The 20,407-nt window shown below is 42.4% G+C and overlaps 1 protein-coding gene and 1 pseudogene across 3 annotated transcripts in view; both read right to left on the minus strand.

Annotated features, from left to right (window-relative positions):
- LOC134480509 (uncharacterized) overlaps positions 1-20,407 on the minus strand; it is a 270,027-nt gene that overhangs the window by 171,869 nt on the left and 77,751 nt on the right.
- LOC148003482 (reticulocalbin-1 pseudogene) lies at positions 5,472-6,506 on the minus strand (annotated as a pseudogene).

The raw sequence follows: 20,407 nt of genomic DNA on the forward strand, positions 1-20,407 counted from the left end.
CAGGGCATATATAAAATAATAAATTTCTTTCCCTTTTATATATTAAGTAGGGCATCCTCCCTTTCTCAAATATAACAAGACAATTAAATTGGACGTCAGTGAGCAAATGTCAACTTGGAGCTTGTGTTACTACATTGTAACTATATAGCCATCACTTCTCCAATATCATTCGTCCTGAATAGGCAACTCTAGGCATGAGAATATTGGGGGCTGCACCATGATCCTTTACTCCTACTAAACATAAGAATCAGGAGGATGGGAAGGGAGTGGAATGGCCTCCGTTCAGGTTGAACCTCAATCTTAATGGGTCCATAAGTTGAGAAGGGAGTCCATTTGGCATTGTGATATATGGATTCTGTCTTCTTATCATAGGTGTTATAATTCTACCTGAATGTGTGCTATAATGCCACCCCACCTCACAGATGTAAGAGTGAAAATCATGTTTGACCTTTCTGGGAAGAGCTCTGCCTTTTACTACCATCTAGAGTTATACAACATCACTTTACAAAGCTCAGAAGAGAGGGGTGCAGATGTGCGGGCCTTAGAAGTTGAGGATCTTTTCTTCTAATTAAGGCACTTGTTTTTCCTATGTAATTTTTCCCTTGCTCTTTTACTAATGGTGGCTGACTTCTTTCCTGGCCTGAGGTAAATTGGAGTCCAATCTTTTGGATTACTGAACCTTCTATTTTTGAGATGACAGGCCCACCAAGGGTCCTACTGCATACAGAAGGTGTGAATAAGTCTCATGGGTTGGAGTAAGTTAAAAACGTTTGTGACAACAAAGAACTGATTAAGAAAACAAGAGACCAGCTGCTCATCAAGATCACAGTTGTATGATAGTAAGAAAATGTGAATAGGGCATCGGGTGAAAAGATAAATTAATTAGGAGTTCATAGGCCTAGAAGGGTTAACCTTTGCTCTGAGTGGAGCTGCCATTCTTTCTGCCATTCCTCGCCCTCTGCCACAGGACCAGAGACTTACCCAAACAACTGGCTGGCCTTGCCAAAGACCTGGCAGGGCTTCTCCCTGTAGAATAGGAAATGCAGAGTCCATGAGGACTCACCAAGAGGTCTCCTCCACACAGGTTCCTTGTTGTCAAAGGGAAATGTTCCTGCAGAATCCTGCCATGGCAGCAGGAATTTCAACCTGGCTGCTCTTAGTTCCAGCTCACTGGATGCAGGCCTGAGGCCCAGGGGTATCTGGGGAAAGAAGTAGCAGGCACTACCTCACAGCTCTCTCTTTGTTGGATGCAACTGCTAGGACTGTGATAGGATTTTTGTTTCTTGTGTGTATATTAGAAATACCTACAAAGCTGATTAAAGTTGTAACATGCCTTCATACCCAGCGTGAAGAATGTTTTTACATCGTTGTTGTTCCTGTTTTATGTTTGGATTTTGTTCTTTAATCCCCTCAGGAAATTTCCCTGTGCTTAGAATGTTAAGCACATGCTCGGGAGGGATCGATTATTCAAGTTAGCCAAAGCTTTTGTTCTCACCATCCACTCCACAGATGATGCCATTTCTTACTTTGAAATAAGAAAACAGTCATAGAGAAGTAAATTAACCTGTAAGCTATCACAGAATAAACACATCATGATTGTGGAATGGCACCCCAGTATTTTGTATTTCCTAAGTTATTTTTATTTTAAACTTTTTTTTCTTTTTCTTTTTTTTTCCTTGTTTTTTTTTTCTTTTTTTCCCGGAGCTGGGGATCGAACCCAGGGCCTTGCGCTCGCTATGCAAGCACTCTACCGCTGAGCTAAATCCCCAACCCCTATTTTAAACTTTTTTATTGGATTTTTTTGGTACATTTCATTTTTTTTTAAATCCTTAAAGATATCTTTTATTCCTCTCCTCCCATTTACAAGGTGGAATTTCACCTGTGATTGTTAGTCCAGATAGTTTGGTCAATGGCTTAGATATCACTTTCGCCTAGTTTCCTTGGCATAAGCTGTGTTAGAAGCAGACTCAAAGGTTCAGGACTCAACAAATAATGAATTCCACTACATCTGGATACCTAGACTCACAGCCAGGAAGGGACTGTATTTCCATTCACTATTTAAAAAAAAAGATGCAATTCAGTAACATGTAAAAAAATTCTCACATATATTAAAATGTTTACCATGGTCATACAGTTTTTCAAATACCTGGCATTCATCTTTTTCCAAGTCCTAAAATTTCTTTCTTATTCACATTTTCTTTTTTTCTTGATTATTTCTTACTATTATTATCATTTTTTAAAATTTTGGTTTTTAATAGATATATACTTTTTATTTACATTTGAAACCTTATTCTCTTTCCCAGTTTTTGGTCCATAAGCCCCCCTCCCGGGACCCTTCCCCATATGTATGGTCCCCCAATCCACGCCACTTGAAACCCCTTCCCGGACATTCCCCTGCACTGAGGGTCCAACCTTGTTAAGAACAAGGGCTTCCACTTCCACAGGTGCCCCAACAAGTCTATTCTCTCCTACATATGCAGTTGGACCCCTGGGTCAGTCCATGTATAGTCTTTTGCTAGTGGTTTATTTGGTTGGCATTGCTGTTCTTATGGGGTTGCAAGCCCTTCAGCTCTTTGAATCCTTCCTCTAATTCCCATAAAGGGGGTCCTGTTCTCAATTCAGTAGTTTACTGCAAGCACTGACCTCTTTATTTGACATGCCCTGGATGTGTCTCTCAGGGGAGATGCATATCCAGTCCCTTTCAGTAAGCACTTTTTAGCTTCATCAATCTTACCTAGTTTTGGTGGCTGTATATATATGGGCCACATGTGGGACAGACTCTGAATGGCTTTTCCTTCAGTCTCTGCTTTAGATTTGGCCTCCATATCTCCTTAGTGCTCATGTCTTCGAGACTCTTCCCTACTTTTTATCTATTACTTTCAGTGTATCTGGTTTGATGTGGAGGTCCTTGATCCACTTGGACTTAAGCTTTGTACAGGGTAATAAGAATGGGTCAACTTGCATTCTTCTACATGCTGACCTCCACTTGATCCAGCACCATTTGTTAAAACTGCTATCTTTCTTCCATTGGATGTTTTACCTCCTTTGTCAAAGATCAAATGACCATAGGGGTGTGTGTTCATTTCTGTGTCTTCAATTATGTTCCACTGAGCTGCCTGTCTGTATGCCAATACCATACAAACTATTGCTTTGTAATACTGCTTGAGGTCAGAGATGGTGATTCCCCCAGAAGGTCTTTTATTGTTGAGTATAGTTTTGCTATCCTGGGTTTTATGTTACGGCAAATTGCACTTTGTACCTTTATAAAGAACTGAGTAGGAATATTGTTGGTGATGGCACTGAATCTGTAGATTGCCTTTGGCAAAATGGCCATTTTTTACCATATTCATCCTGCCAATCTATGAGCATGGGAGATCTTTCCATCTTCTGAGATCTTCTTCAATTTCTTCAGAGATTTGAAGTTCTTGTCATACAGATTTTTTACTTGCTTGGTTCAAGTAACAGCAAGTTATTTTATATTATTTGGGACTATTGTGAAGGCTGTCATTTCCCTAATTTCTTTCTCAGCCTGTTTACCCTTTGAGTAGAGGAAGGCTACTGAATTGTTTGAGTTAATTTTATACCCGGACAGTTTGCTGAAATTGTTGATCAGGTTAAGTAGTTCTCTGGTGGAATTTTGGTGTTGCTTAAGTAGACTATCATATCATCTTCAAATTTTAGTATTTTGACTTCATCCCTTCCAATTTTTATCCCTTTGACCTACTTTCATTGTTTGACTGCTATGGCTAGGACTTTAAGTACCATATTGAAAAAAGTAAGGAAAGAGTGGGCAGCCTTGTCTAGTCCCTGATTTTAGTGGGATTCCTTCAATTTTCTCAGTTTAGTTTGATATTAGCTACTGGTTGGATGTATTTTGCCTTTTCCTATATTTAGATATGGTCCTTGAATTCCTGATCTTTCCAGGACTTTATTAATGAAAGTTTACTGAATTTTGTCAAATGATTTCTCTGCATCTAATGAAATGATCATGTCGGTTTTTTTCCTTTGAGTTTGTTTATATGGTGAATTTTGTTGATGGATTTCTGTATATTAAACCATCCCTGCATCCTTGCCATGAGGCCAACTTGATCATGATGGATGATTGTTTGGATGTGTTCTTGGACTCAGTTTGCAAGAATTTTATTGAGCATTTTTTTCATCAATATTCATAAATCAAATTGGTCTGAATTACTCTATCTTTGTTGTATCTTTGTGTTGTTTAGGTATAAGAGTAATTGTGGCTTTATAGAAGGAATTTGGTAGTGCTCTGTCTGTTTCTATTTTGCGGAATAGTTTGGACAGTATTGGTATGAAGTCTTCTATGAAGATCTGATAGAATTCTGCACTAAATCCATCTGGTCCTGGGCTCTTTTTGGATGGAAGATGTTTAATAACAGTTTCTATTTCTTTATGAGTTATGGGGTTGTTTAGATGGTTCATTTGTTCCTGATTTAACTGTGGTACCTGGTATCTGTATAGAAAATTGTCCATTTCCTCCACATTTTCCAGTTTTGTTGAATATATGTTTTGTAGTAGGATCTGATGATCTTTTTAATTTCTTCAGATTTTGTTGTTATGTCTCCCTTTTATTTCTGATTTTATTAATTTGTATACACTCTCTGTGACCTCTGGTTAGTATGGCTAAGTATTTATTTATCTTGTTGATTTTCACAAAGAACCAGCTCCTGGGTTTGCTGATTCTTTTGATTCTCGGTTTTGTTTCTTCTTGTTTGATTTCAGCCCTGAGTTTGATTATATCCTGCCTTCTACTCAATTTTTTTTCTAGAGCTTTGAGGTGTGCTGTCAAGCTGCTGACATATACTCTCTCCTGTTTCTTTTTGCAGGCACTCAGAGCTGTGAGTTTTCCTCTTAGTGTTGCTTTTATTGTGTCCTATAAGATTGGGTATGTTGTACCTTCATTTTCATTAAATTCTAAGAAATCTTTAATTTCTTTCTTATGTCTCCAATGACCAAGTTGTCATTGACTTCAACTTCCATGTATATGTGGGCTTTCTGTACTTTTTGTTGTTATTGATCAGCAGCCTTAGTGCGTGGTTTTTTGAAAGGATGCATGGGATTATTTCTATCTTCCTGTACCTGTAGAGGACTGTTTTGTGACCGATTATATGGTCAATTTTGGAGAAGGTACCATGAGATGCTGAGAAGAAGGTATATCCTTTGATTTTAGGGTGGAATGTTCTATAAATATATGTTAAATCCATTTGTTTCATAACTTCTCTTAGTCATTCTATGTCTCTGTTTAATTTCTGTTTCCCTGATCTGTCCACTGATGAAAGTGGGGTGTTTAAATCTTCTACTATTATTGTTTGGTGCAATGTATGATTTTTTTGAGCTTTAGAAAGGTTTCTCATTGTTTAGGGACACAACTGCTATATACTTGACAAATATAGCAATAACCCAGAACATCCGCAGGAAGCTGTGACCATTGGCCACATGAGGATGACTGTCTTTCAAAATTCATCATGATTTTTGGTAAGATCTTCCATGTCAGTGGCTTGGCTTCCCACAAACATGGTCCATTTGTCTAGAATCTACTCCATGGACAGCATCTCATGCTTGTTTTTGTCTGACTCATACACCAGATGCCGGGCTTCAGCCTTTGCATGGTCATAGTCCTGAGGAAGGATCCAATGGTTAATCTCATCCTAGTCCAGCTTCCCATCCTTGTTCAGATCTGGGAAATCATTGAACTGCTCCCCAGACAAAACCCAGTCTGTCTCAGGGCAATTGTCCTCGTGAGAAAAAGATGTCCACAATGTATTCATCCTGGTCCACAAAACCATCCCCGTTCTTGTCGATATCCTCCAGGGTTTCCAGAACTACAATCTCCTTCCTATGTTCTAAATCCTCTTAGTGCAGAAAAGCAATGAACCCGTCCTGAGTAGCTGTCAGGTCACCTTCAAGGCCTTAAACCTCCTCTCATCTCGTTGAGGCATCTTTTTAAAGTTGTGATCATCACAGCCATCTTGGAAATCAACAAGGTGTCCCAGGGAGTAGCCATAGGTGGCCTGCTTGTATTTTTCCCAGGAGATTTTACAACTATGTCCCTATCATAATCCTTCCAGAGTTTAGCCACATTATGGTAGATGTATCTTTTTTGTACCTGTTTGATCCAAACTTTCAGGTCTTCAGTAGTAACAAGGCCACGTCCATCACTGTCAATTGGGTCAACAATTTTCCCCAGCCTCTCCTGCTCTCGTCCAGGCTTAGCTATCAAAGGTCTTGGAGTCCTCCTTGCCCAGGAAGACCTCATGATCGTACATGATGCTGTGCTTGTCATCTGGTGGCCACTGGCCCAGCTCTGAATCCGGACAAACCATGTGCTCCTTGCTCATCATACTCTTGGCCCTGAACGCCAAGTCCAGTGCCAGGAGCAGCCCATGGAGAGTCCCAGGCTGACACCATGCACCACTGTCTGGATCAAAGGGAGGCAGCAGGGAAGTAGGGGCTCAGAGCACCTTAGCACTGTCCATCCCCAGAGAGGGCTTTTGTTACATTTCAAATGTTATCCCTTTTCCTGGTTTCCGATCCACAAAACCCCTTATTAATACCTCCTCCCCCTTCTACTATGAGGGTGTTACCACCCACCCAACCACCCAGGCCTACCTGCCTCCCTGTTCTGATTTCCCCTACACTGGGGCATCAAGCCTTGACAAGACCAAGGGCTTCTCCTCCCATTTGTGCCCAAGAAGGCCATCCTCTTCTACATATGCAGCTGTAGCCATGGGTCTGTCTGTCCATGTGTAAACATTGGATGGTGGTTTCAGTCCTGGGAGCTCTGGGTGTTTCTTATTGTTGTTCTTATGGGGCTGTACACCCCTTCAGCTCCCTCAATCCTTTCTCTTACTCCTCCATTGGGGACCCTGCTCTCAGCCAAATGGTTGGCTGCAAGCATCTGCCTCTGTATTTGTCATGCTCTTTACCCCACTCTTTTGAGCAGATCACCACGGAGCAATGAAGATGTATTGTCTTGGCGTGATGATGTACAGACAAATAGATGATTTCTTAATTCTTAATGATGGTTCTATAAGAATTCCTAAAATTAGATTAGTATTTTAAGTTTTTAAAATAGGACTGCTATTATGTTTCTCTGGTAATCAAAATTGCATTCAGAACCCTGCCATTCTTAAAGTGTCATGAGTGAATCGCTTCTGCAATACCAAGCAGGCATCTACAAATTATAGCCCATCCTAAGAGGGTATAAACCAATTAACCAAAGTTCAGAAAAAGAGAACTAATGATTTACTATAGGTACAAGGACTTAACATAATTGACTGGATTTGCCTATAGGTAATGTTCCTTATTCTTTTCTCATAAAAATTACAGCTTTTAACTCTCCATGAACGTGCAGAACTAGTGACAGATGATGATGGTTTATCCTGATGATTACTCTTCATGGATATGCATGTAAACATTCTCTGTCGTAAACTGATTATCCAACTTATGATTTGAATTCCTGTGCAAACTTGTGGTGAACTTTTCACCATGTGATGCTGTGTTCAGAAAGATATACAAATGCTGAGGACAAAGAGAGAGAAGCTTTTTAGACAGAACTGAACTGAAGAGAACAGAACTCAAGAAGAACTTAGAAGTAAAGGCATAGCGTTGAGAGTAAGGCATTGAGAGTAAGGAAATTATTGTGTCATAAGAGCAAGAGGAGGCAGCAGCTCTCTGCTCCCAGACCCGGTGAGAGAGAGACCCAACCGCCTGGTCAGGTGGGCACTCCTGAGTCTGCAGAGCGGTAGAGACCACCAACACTGCTCACCCCTGCCCACATCCCTGGCCCAAGAGGAAACTGTATAAGGCCTCTGGGCTCCCGTGGGGGAGCGGCAGGACCCCTGCCAGAGACACCGCCGGACCCTGAAGGAAACAGACCGGATAAACAGTTCTCTGCACCCAAATCCCGTGGGAGGGAGAGCTAAACCTTCAGAGAGGCAGACAAGCCTGGGAAACCAGAAGAGACTGCTCCCTGCACACACATCTCAGACGCCAGAGGAAAAAGCCAAAGACCATCTGGAACCCTGGTGCACTGAAGCTCCTGGAAGGGGCGGCACAGGTCTTCCTGGTTGCTGCCACTGCAGAGAGCCCCTGGGCAGCACCCCACGAGCGAACCTGAGCCTCGGGACCACAGGTAAGACCAACTTTTCTGCTGCAAGAAAGCTGCCTGGTGAGCTTGGGACACACGGAAGCAGAATTTCTCTAGGACCGGGCACGTTCTGTGTTTACCGGAAGTCCCACACCCGCGGATCCCGGCCCGCAGCAGCTCTCTGCTCCCAGATCCGGTGAGAGAGAGACCCAACCCCCTGGTCAGGTGGGCACTCCTGAGGCTGCAGAGCGGAAGAGACCACCAACACTGCTCACCCCTGCCCACATCCCTGGCCCAAGAGGAAACTGTATAAGGCCTCTGGGCTCCCGTGGGGGAGCGGCAGGACCCCTGCCAGAGACACCGCCGGACCCTGAAGGAAACAGACCGGATAAACAGTTCTCTGCACCCAAATCCCGTGGGAGGGAGAGCTAAACCTTCAGAGAGGCAGACAAGCCTGGGAAACCAGAAGAGACTGCTCCCTGCACACACATCTCGGACGCCAGAGGAAAAAGCCAAAGACCATCTGGAACCCTGGTGCACTGAAGCTCCCGGAAGGGGCGGCACAGGTCTTCCTGGTTGCTGCCGCTGCAGAGAGCCCCTGGGCAGCACCCCACGAGCAAACCTGAGCCTCGGGACCACAGGTAAGACCAAATTTTCTGCTGCAAGAAAGCTGCCTGGTGAACTCAAGACACAGGCCCACAGGAACAGCTGAAGACCTGTAGAGAGGAAAAACTACACGCCCGAAAGCAGAATACTCTGTCCCCATAACTGACTGAAAGAGAGGAAAACAGGTCTACAGCACTCCTGACACACAGGCTTATAGGACAATCTAGCCACTGTCAGAAATAGCAGAACAAAGTAACACTAGAGATAATCTGATGGCGAGAGGCAAGCGCAGGAACCCAAGCAACAGAAACCAAGACTACATGGCACCATCGGAGCCCAATTCTCCCATCAAAACAAACATGGAATATCCAAACACACCAGAAAAGCAAGATCTAGTTTCAAAATCATTTTTGATCATGATGCTGGAGGACTTCAAGAAAGACGTGAAGAACTCCCTTAGAGAACAAGTAGAAGCCTACAGAGAGGAATCGCAAAAATGCCTGAAAGAATTCCAGGAAAACATAAATAAACAAGCAGAAGCCCATAGAGAGGAGACACAAAAATCCCTGAAAGAATTCCAGGAAAACACAATCAAACAGTTGAAGGAATTGAGGATGGAAATAGAAGCAATCAAGAAAGAACACATGGAAACAACCCTGGATATAGAAAACCAAAAGAAGAGACAAGGAGCTGTAGATACAAGCTTCACCAACAGAATACAAGAGATGGAAGAGAGAATCTCAGGAGCAGAAGATTCCATAGAAATCATTGACTCAACTGTCAAAGATAATGTAAAGCGGAAAAAGCTACTGGTCCAAAACATACAGGAAATCCAGGACTCAATGAGAAGATCAAACCTAAGGATAATAGGTATAGAAGAGAGTGAAGACTCCCAGCTCAAAGGACCAGTAAATATCTTCAACAAAATCATAGAAGAAAACTTCCCTAACCTAAAAAAAGAGATACCCATAGACATACAAGAAGCCTACAGAACTCCAAATAGATTGGACCAGAAAAGAAACACCTCCCGTCACATAATTGTCAAAACACCAAACGCACAAAATAAAGAAAGAATATTAAAAGCAGTAAGGGAAAAAGGTCAAGTAACATATAAAGGCAGAGCTATCAGAATCACACCAGACTTCTCGCCAGAAACTATGAAGGCCAGAAGATCCTGGACTGATGTCATACAGACCCTAAGAGAACACAAATGCCGGCGCAGGTTACTGTATCCAGCAAAACTCTCAATTAACATTGATGGAGAAACCAAGATATTCCATGACAAAACCAAATTTACACAATATCTTTCTACAAATCCAGCACTACAAAGGATAATAAATGGTAAAGCCCAACATAAGGAGGCAAGCTATACCCTAGAAGAAGCAAGAAACTAATCGTCTTGGCAACAAAACAAAGAGAATGAAAGCACACAAACATAACCTCACATCCAAATATGAATATAACAGGAAGCAATAATCACTATTCCTTAATATCTCTCAATATCAATGGCCTCAACTCCCCAATAAAAAGACATAGATTAACAAACTGTATACGCAACGAGGACCCTGCATTCTGCTGCCTACAGGAAACACACCTCAGAGACAAAGACAGACACTACCTCAGAGTGAAAGGCTGGAAAACAACTTTCCAAGCAAATGGTCAGAAGAAGCAAGCTGGAGTAGCCATTCTAATATCAAATAAAATCAATTTCCAACTAAAAGTCATCAAAAAAGATAAGGAAGGACACTTCATATTCATCAAAGGAAAAATCAACCAAGATGAACTCTCAATCCTAAATATCTATGCCCCAAATACAAGGGCACCTACATACATAAAAGAAACCTTACTAAAGCTCAAAACACACATTGCACCTCACACAATAATAGTGGGAGATTTCAACACACCACTCTCATCAATGGACAGATCATGGAAACAGAAATTAAACAGTGATGTAGACAGACTAAGAGAAGTCATGAGCCAAATGGACTTAACGGATATTTATAGAACATTCTATCCTAAAGCAAAAGGATATACCTTCTTCTCAGCTCCTCATGGTACTTTCTCCAAAATTGACCATATAATTGGTCAAAAAACGGGCCTCAACAGGTACAGAAAGATAGAAATAATCCCATGCGTGCTATCGGACCACCACGGCCTAAAACTGGTCTTCAATAACAATAAGGGAAGAATGCCCACATATACGTGGAAATTGAACAATGCTCTACTCAATGATAACCTGGTCAAGGAAGAAATAAAGAAAGAAATTAAAAACTTTTTAGAATTTAATGAAAATGAAGATACAACATACTCAAACTTATGGGACACAATGAAAGCTGTGCTAAGAGGAAAACTCATAGCGCTGAGTGCCTGCAGAAAGAAACAGGAAAGAGCATATGTCAGCAGCTTGACAGCACACCTAAAAGCTCTAGAACAAAAAGAAGCAAATACACCCAGGAGGAGTAGAAGGCAGGAAATAATCAAACTCAGAGCTGAAATCAACCAAGTAGAAACAAAAAGGACCATAGAAAGAATCAACAGAACCAAAAGTTGGTTCTTTGAGAAAATCAACAAGATAGATAAACCCTTAGCCAGACTAACGAGAGGACACAGAGAGTGTGTCCAAATTAACAAAATCAGAAATGAAAAGGGAGACATAACTACAGATTCGGAGGAAATTAAAAAAATCATCAGATCTTACTATAAAAACCTATATTCAACAAAATTTGTAAATCTTCAGGAAATGGACAATTTCCTAGACAGATACCAGGTATCGAAGTTAAATCAGGAACAGATAAACCAGTTAAACAACCCCATAACTCCTAAGGAAATAGAAGCAGTCATTAAAGGTCTCCCAACCAAAAAGAGCCCAGGTCCAGACGGGTTTAGTGCAGAATTCTATCAAACCTTCATAGAAGACCTCATACCAATATTATCCAAACTATTCCACAAAATTGAAACAGATGGAGCCCTACCGAATTCCTTCTACGAAGCCACAATTACTCTTATACCTAAACCACACAAAGACACAACAAAGAAAGAGAACTTCAGACCAATTTCACTTATGAATATCGACGCAAAAATACTCAATAAAATTCTGGCAAACCGAATTCAAGAGCACATCAAAACAATCATCCACCATGAACAAGTAGGCTTCATCCCAGGCATGCAGGGATGGTTTAATATACGGAAAACCATCAACGTGATCCATTATATAAACAAATTTAAAGAACAGAACCACATGATCATTTCATTAGATGCTGAGAAAGCATTTGACAAAATTCAACACCCCTTCATGATAAAAGTCCTGGAAAGAATAGGAATTCAAGGCCCATACCTAAACATAGTAAAAGCCATATACAGCAAACCAGTTGCTAACATTAAACTAAATGGAGAGAAACTTGAAGCAATCCCACTAAAATCAGGGACTAGACAAGGCTGCCCACTCTTTCCCTACTTATACAATATAGTTCTTGAAGTTCTAGCTAGAGCAATCAGACAACAAAAGGAGATCAAAGGGATACAGATCGGAAAAGAAGAGGTCAAAATATCACTATTTGCAGATGACATGATAGTATATTTAAGTGATCCCAAAAGTTCCACCAGAGAACTACTAAAGCTGATAAACAACTTCAGCAAAGTGGCTGGGTATAAAATTAACTCAAATAAATCAGTTGCCTTCCTCTATACAAAAGAGAAACAAGCCGAGAAAGAAATTAGGGAAACGACACCCTTCATAATAGACCCAAATAATATAAAGTACCTCGGTGTGACTTTAACCAAGCAAGTAAAAGATCTGTACAATAAGAACTTCAAGACACTGAGGAAAGAAATTGAAGAAGACCTCAGAAGATGGAAAGATCTCCCATGCTCATGGATTGGCAGGATTAATATAGTAAAAATGGCCATTTTACCAAAAGCAATCTACAGATTCAATGCAATCCCCATCAAAATACCAATCCAATTCTTCAAAGAGTTAGACAGAACAATTTGCAAATTCATCTGGAATAACAAAAAACCCAGGATAGCTAAAGTTATCCTCAACAATAAAAGGACTTCAGGGGGAATCACTATCCCTGAACTCAAGCAGTATTACAGAGCAATAGTGATAAAATCTGCATGGTATTGGTACAGAGACAGACAGATAGACCAATGGAATAGAATTGAAGACCCAGAAATGAACCCACACACCTATGGTCACTTGATTTTTGACAAAGGAGCCAAAACCATCCAATGGAAAAAAGATAGCATTTTCAGCAAATGGTGCTGGTTCAATTGGAGGGCAACATGTAGAAGAATGCAGATCGATCCATGCTTATCACCCTGTACAAAGCTTAAGTCCAAGTGGATCAAGGACCTCCACATCAAACCAGACACACTCAAACTAATAGAAGAAAAACTAGGGAAGCATCTGGAACACATGGGCACTGGAAAAAATTTCCTGAACAAAACACCAATGGCTTATGCTCTAAGATCAAGAATCGACAAATGGGATCTCATAAAACTGCAAAGCTTCTGTAAGGCAAAGGACACTGTGGTTAGGACAAAACGGCAACCAACAGATTGGGAAAAGATCTTTACCAATCCTACAACAGATAGAGGCCTTATATCCAAAATATACAAAGAACTCAAGAAGTTAGACCGCAGGGAAACAAATAACCCTATTAAAAAATGGGGTTCAGAGCTAAACAAAGAATTCACAGCTGAGGAATGCCGAATGGCTGAGAAACACCTAAAGAAATGTTCAACATCTTTAGTCATAAGGGAAATGCAAATCAAAACAACCCTGAGATTTCACCTCACACCAGTGAGAATGGCTAAGATCAAAAACTCAGGTGACAGCAGATGCTGGCGAGGATGTGGAGAAAGAGGAACACTCCTCCATTGTTGGTGGGATTGCAAACTGGTACAACCATTCTGGAAATCAGTCTGGAGGTTCCTCAGAAAATTGGACATTGAACTGCCTGAGGATCCAGCTATACCTCTCTTGGGCATATACCCAAAAGATGCCTCAACATACAAAAGAGACACGTGCTCCACTATGTTCATCGCAGCCTTATTTATAATAGCCAGAAAATGGAAAGAACCCAGATGCCCTTCAACAGAGGAATGGATACAGAAAATGTGGTACATTTACACAATGGAATATTACTCAGCTATCAAAAACAACGAGTTTATGAAATTCGTAGGCAAATGGTTGGAACTGGAAAATATCATCCTGAGTGAGCTAACCCAATCACAGAAAGACATACATGGTATGCACTCATTGATAAGTGGCTATTAGCCCAAATGCTTGAATTACCCTAGATCCCTAGAACAAACGAAACTCAAGACGGATGATCAAAATGTGAATGCTTCACTCCTTCTTTAAATGAGGAAAAAGAATACCCTTGGCAGGGAAGAGAGAGGCAAAGATTAAAACAGAGACTGAAGGAACACCCATTCAGAGCCTGCCCCACATGTGGCCCATACATATACAGCCACCCAATTAGACAAGATGGATGAAGCAAAGAAGTGCAGACCGACAGGAGCCGGATGTAGATCGCTCCTGAGAGACACAGCCAGAATACAGCAAATATAGAGGCGAATGCCAGCAGCAAACCTCTGAACTGAGATTAGGTCCCCTATTGAAGGAATCAGAGAAAGAACTAGAAGAGCTTGAAGGGGCTCGAGACCCCAAAAGTACAACAATGCCAAGCAACCAGAGCTTCCAGGGACTAAGCCAGTACCTAAAGACTATATATGGACTGACCCTGGACTCTGACCCCATAGGTAGCAATGAATATCCTAGTAAGAGCACCAGTGGAAGGGGAAGCCCTGGGTCCTGCTAAGACTTAACCCCCAGTGAACTAGTCTATGGGGGGAGGGCGGCAATGGGGGGAGGGTTGGGAGGGGATCACTCATAAGGAAGGGGAGGGGGGAGGGGGATGTTTGCCCGGAAACCGGGAAAGGGAATAACACTCGAAATGTATATAAGAAATACTCAAGTTAAAAAAAAAAAAAGAGCAAGAGGAAAGGAGATAAGAAGAAGAGAGCAAGGAGAACTTTTTAAGCCATACTTTATGGAGGCAAACTTTTGTCTTTTAGGAAAACTGAAGAACTTATAAATAAAGGTTAAAATCACTGCTCTTCAGCCTTCAGCCTGGCTCAGTGCCTAGCCTCTGCTCTTCAGTCCGGCTCAGTGGCTAGCCTCTGCTCTTCAGTCAGGCTCAGTGGCTAGCCTCTGCTCTTCAGTCAGGCTCACTGGCTAGCCTCTGCTCTTCAGTCAGGCTCACTGGCTAGCCTCTGCTCTTCAGTCAGGCTCACTGGCTAGCCTCTGCTCTTCAGTCAGGTTCACTGGCTAGCCTCTGCTCTTCAGTCAGGCTCACTGGCTAGCCTCTGCTCTTCAGTCCAGCTCACTGGCTAGCCTCTGTTCTTCAGTCAGGCTCACTGGCTAGCCTCTGCTCTTCAGCTGGGCTCACTGGCTAGCCTCTGCTGTTCAGACTGGCTCACTGGCTAGCCTCTGCTCTTCAGTCAGGCTCACTGGCTAGCCTCTGCTCTTCAGACTGGCTCACTGGCTAGCCTCTGATCTTCAGTCAGGCTCACTGGCTAGCCTCTGCTCTTCAGTCAGGCTCACTGGCTAGCCTCTGTTCTTCAGACTGGCTCACTGGCTAGCCTCTGCTCTTCAGTGAGGCTCACTGGCCTATGGGGCCCTAGCACATCGCTTAACCATCTGCTCATGACTGCCTGACCACACTGACCACCTGACCGCCCTGACTTCTTAAAGTTGTCCTCTAGAAAGAGGACAAGAAACCAAAGAGAAACACCACAGGGACCTTTTCCAATGGGCTTTTTTCAACCTTTAGTACTTTCGTCATTTCTTTAAAAAAGTGAAATATAATTTCTGCTATTCATATGGCCAAGAGAGCTGTGCAGTAGTCATTGCTTTATGGAATTTGGTGCTAAATCAAAAGATTCCTTTATTCTATTACGATGTTATCTGTTTGCTGTACGATTATGTTTAGAAATCACAACACTAAAATCCTAAAATCTAGATGTTTTAAGACATCGGCTCTTGGACAAACATAACTGCTTACCTATCTAGACCGGCCTTTTATGCTATACTGCAGGTACAATCAATTTTCCACACTACTTCCATGATTTTCAAGAATGATTAAGAGTAAAATAAGTTGAACATAATGGCCAGAAAGGGGGTTCTGTCAAGTTGTCTTATATTGGACAAGATACCAAACTTTGACTGGTAAGCCTAAAACCACCTGTTCCCAAAACTAACAGAACTTACAGAAAATACATACTTTCTTATCATTCCTCCTCCCCAATGGTCAGTGATTTATTGAGCACCTACTACAATCCTAGCACTGTGCATCTAAGGGTGTAATGGTGAATAAAAACTTAATAAAAAGCCTCAGTAAGGAATAAAGAAAAATGAAACATAACTTTGAAACTCAGAATTCAATATAAGCAAAACCACCATTTCTTTAACTGGTGATATCTGAAAACTTCATCATTTTTTCCATGGGCTTCTACAGTAATGATACTCAGTCTTGATTTTGTAAGTTACAAAAAGCAAGTCACACTTCTTTCTTGGCTCCCACAACTGTCAAAGAGTACAGAACTGTCACTGTCCATTTTGCTTCCCTATCAATCCTGCTATGGATGGTAATGAATTCCAGTCTTTTCAATGTGAAAACAGGCCACCACTTGAGGGGAAAGGTTATTAAAATTGCCCAAACCGGTATATTCTCTAAAATTTTCACATAGCATTTTACTGATATCACAATGCAAATTCACCACAAATATTTAACCAATGAAAATATTGAATAGCTCTGCAAATAGGAGCGATAATCATATATACTTGAAAACAACTATTATGGAAACAAAGGACGTACTAGGAGAAAAGATACATCACTAAAAGCTACACAAGCAGCAAAAAAAGACACTACATTTCTTGGTTTGAAAGTTAGGTGATACACTTGATCTTTAAAGACAGGCAATGTACTTGATCTTTAAGCCCTTCAACTGTGCCCTGTCCACATAGAAACTGCAGTAGATGACAATCTTTTGTAAGATTCATTTATTTATATGTGAGACAATGCAGCTGTCTTCAGACACACGAGAAGAAAGCATCAGTACTCATTACAGATGGTTGTGAGCCACCATGTGGTTGCTGGCATTTAAACTCAGGACCTCTGGAAGAACACTTGGTGCTCTTACCCACTGAGCCATCTCTCCAGCCCTCACAATGGCCTCTTACACAGCATCACTTGGTCTATTTCACTAGATGTCTCCAGGGTGATAACAGAGAAACTTTCACAGTTCCTGAGCACTTCTGAGTTCAAATACCACCAGTGCCCACTCTGTGCTGTTGGCACATTCTGACCTTCTCCTAAGGGTTGTCAGCCACAAAAGGGACAGGTTAGCCCCAGACAGCATTCACTGCCCAATCCTAAAAACCCCCTCGATTCTGAAAAAGCCACATTCCATGCTTGCTCCGTATTTGAGGAAGCCAAATGGTTGATCTGGCTCAAGGCTCTACTTTTCTTAGCTCATCAACTTTCTTTTTCCACTTCTTGTCACAAGAAGTATTTTTTTATGCTGCAACTACACTGCAATGTGTGAAGGAAACCACCATAAACTCTGGGTGCCACCTCTTGAAATTTAAAATTCACAAAACAATTCGTGGCTTTCTAATCAGCACCATGGAAAATAAACAAAAACAAGCAAAACCATTCCAAAGGAACTTGCTGATCTGGAGACCTGCTCATAGCAGGTAGGAAAGAATTAAATTATGCAGAAGTGTAAGCTCTCAGAGCTTTGGAGGTTAAAAAAGAAGAAATCCCTGTTTATGTTCCCTTTCTCCAAGTAATTGAAGGAGGGTCTTTTACATCCTCCAAATACAATCTCTTGCAAGGGGCAACCAATTACAAAGTAGATCAGAAGAAATCTATTAAATAATACATTCATTGCCTGAGGTTTTAAGAAAATATTTTCCAACGATCCCCGTCCTTTAACAGCACACTCCAGATTACCTCTCCATTCTTTCCCAATGCCATGGGCTTTCCAACCCCTAATTCAGCTCTCCATACATCCCTGAACCCTCCTTTCCCCTACCAAATGGGCTCACTTTGCATTGCCTCCTTCTGCCACTGCTTTCCCAGGGCGGGGGAGGGGGGCCAGAAGGAGCCTAAGGACGGACGCGGGTCTCCTACCTACCTTGATTCTGCTGCTCTGGCGGTGCAGCCCGCCCTGCTTGCTGCTTGCTGTCCCTGGGGTCCAGACCCGAGGTCGGGCAATGGGTCCACTCAAGCGGCAGGCCTCGAGGTCCCCTGGCAGGGCTGGCCTGGGCTTTGTCCTTGGACACTGGGAGGCTGCAGTCTCCATTGGAAACGCCGCCGCTATCATAGCGCGCCCTCCGCTGGCGGAGGTGACCCCCAACGCCGCTAAGGCCCCCTTCCCTGGCCGCTTCTTCTGCTTTTTCTTTTCTTTTTTTCTTTCTCTTTTTGTTCGCGATGTGGCGTGGGAAGAGCTCGCCTCCAGCAAGGAGGACATCGTGCAGGCAGAATCACCTCTGGGCCCTGCCGGGGTCGGACAGGGAGAGAGAGGAGTCAGCTTGGGCGGCGGCGCCCTGGCTGCCAGCACCTGCTGAAGGAAAACTCGCCCAGGCACAGGCGCTGCTGCTGGCACCGAATATAATGATAGAAATATTCTATATCTGCGGTGTTTCTGGCTATGGATTCTGGCTGGCTGTTTGCCTCCTGGTTTGCCTGCTGTGACTAAAGAGGCAGATTTTAGTTCTAAGTTTAGTTCATCTCAAATAGCCATGTGTGACCAGTGGGTGCCATTTGGACAGTGTAGCCACAGAAAACTGAAGCAGTGTAACCAAAGACTCACCTAGGAGTCAGTTGACCTCCTAGAAGGTGACTTGGGAAAACGTTGGCAATGATAGCCTCTTGGGGAGCTCACCTTCACCAAAAGCAAACTGTGAATCCTTTACTCTTCTGCAATAGTCATAATGCAACTGGTCTCACACCCACCCCAACCCTCACCAAAGACACTTGAGAGGGAGCTGAACCCACTGTGTGCTTTAGATTTCAGTGTAGAAAGCACTTCCTTCAAAGTGGAGCAGACTGAGATTGCCAAGTCCTTTGTGTGGCTCCAGGGACTTGGGCCTGACATGGGTGAGGAGGAAATGAAGAATGACATTGGACACACATACATGGGGAAGGCTGGTTCCGTGAGCTGGAGAAAATGCAGCATCCCAGAAGCTCAGCATGTTTATTATATAGAGTTGGCCAGGAAGCAGGGCTGTTGCACAGGGCAGCAAGGAGGTGGGCATTACATGCAGATAAACAAGGAGGGGAGGACTATGCACATGTAACTGACAAAGGGCAGATTTAGCTAATCTCAGTAGGAGCAGTCTCTGCAGGGAGCAGTCTTCAGGTTTTAAATGTCCAGATGGGGCCAGGGAGAAAGGTAGAGTATACTTTTTCTGCACACACTATCAACACCATCCTGAGAAGGCTTTGTCATGTCTCTGAGCCTCAAGGGGCATGGGGGCCTTTGCCTTTTCCCCATGGATAAATGGCTTTGGGTCCTTGGCATGGTCATATCATGTTTACAGCACACATCCACTCAGGGCTGCACTTCCTCAGGGCTTCCTCTGTTCCCACAGTGAGATCTCAAAAGAAAAACAGAAACCAAACAAACAAAAAATGTGCTTAGTAAACTGGTTAATTCCCTAAACTGTACAGATCCAGTGTCCTAAGTATAGGACTTCCTCAAAGGCTACAGAAAATCCTGTGGACCTAAAATAAGCAAAAAACAAACAAACAAAAGAACCCAAAAAAAACAAAAACCAAACAAAGACCCTTGCCCCCCACAAAAAATGAATAGGAGAAAAAATTATTAAAGGTTTGCATAGAAAATTGTTTAAGAAAACCACATGGGAATTGTACTTATAGAGTTAGTGTGCTGAGATGTGAGGCCCACTCACAGCATGCAGCATTTGGAAGTCTCAGACAACTTAACAGAAGAGCACACCTAATTATTCTTTGTGACCACTCTCCACATACTACTCACAGCTTAATACTGACCTTCATAATTGAGTTGGGGACAGTATTCACCATAGCAGATAATTGAAGCATTACTGCACACAGACACAGACACAGACACACACACACTCATACACACAGTCACACACACACACACACACAAAACACACACACTCACATGCATACACACACACTCACACATACAAGCACACACTCACACACATACACACATAGACACACAGACACACCTACAAGCACACACACATACACACACACATACACACAAAACACATACAAAACACACTCAGTAGCACACAAAAGAGAAATGTATATTCTATGAAGTTTCTTGGCATATTTTTATTTGTAAGACTCAATGCTGGAGTATTCTTGGTTTTGCAAAAAGTGGGGGGAAAAGTCAGGCTTCATTTTCCCCCTTTTGAAATGACAGATATCTGTGTGTTAAACATACTCTGATGGCTGTCCAGGCTGCCTCGGCCTGTTTGACAGCATCCAGGTCACCTTGGTCAGGACAGTGTTTGCTCTTCTTATTGGCAGCTGGTTTGCATCACAAGAGATTTTCACATCCTTACCAATGTTAGAAGTTTGGTGACACAAGCAGCTTGACAAACAGTAAAATTATTGTGGT

Source organism: Rattus norvegicus, chromosome 9, assembly GCF_021556685.1.
Source record: "Rattus norvegicus strain SHRSP/BbbUtx chromosome 9, alternate assembly SHRSP_T2T, whole genome shotgun sequence".
In the NCBI taxonomy this organism is placed as follows: Eukaryota; Metazoa; Chordata; class Mammalia; order Rodentia; family Muridae; genus Rattus; species Rattus norvegicus.